Consider the following 573-nt stretch of genomic DNA (forward strand, 5'->3'; position numbering starts at 1 on the left):
GACAACCCGCGACACGTCGCAACACGTCTCGACACGTCCCGCGACGCTTAGATTCGTCGCGGGGGACGCGGTGGGGGGTCTCGACCCCCGCGGAGATCGTATAAATAGGATAACGCGATCGATGCTGCAATCAATAATCCTTCGATTATTAGAAGCGTCAGCAGGACGAAATGGCAGCGTATACAAATCAAGAATACTACGATATGCTGATGGCACTTGGCGAGTGCCAGGGAGAATACCACGTAGCTGCTAGACGATACGCCGAATTGTATCCAAATCGGGAAAAACATCCGTCGGCTCCCGTCATACTTCGAGCAGCTCAACGCTTATACGAAACCGGAAGTGTCCTTCCGAATAAGCACGATACCGGAAGAGATCGCGTGGCCAGAAATTTGCGGAATACAGAAGCAGTTGTACGTGATTTCGAGCAAAATCCTGAAACAAGTATTCGGATTGTTGCTCGAGAACACGACTTATCTTATGCAACTGTGCAGAGGATATTAAAAGAAGAAAAGTTGCACGCATTTCATTATACACGCGTGCAACATTTTGCGACCAGAAGATTATCCTGCA

The sequence above is a fragment of the Wasmannia auropunctata genome, unplaced genomic scaffold (assembly GCF_000956235.1).
Source record: "Wasmannia auropunctata unplaced genomic scaffold, wasmannia.A_1.0 LD336071.1, whole genome shotgun sequence".
NCBI lineage: Eukaryota > Metazoa > Arthropoda > Insecta > Hymenoptera > Formicidae > Wasmannia > Wasmannia auropunctata.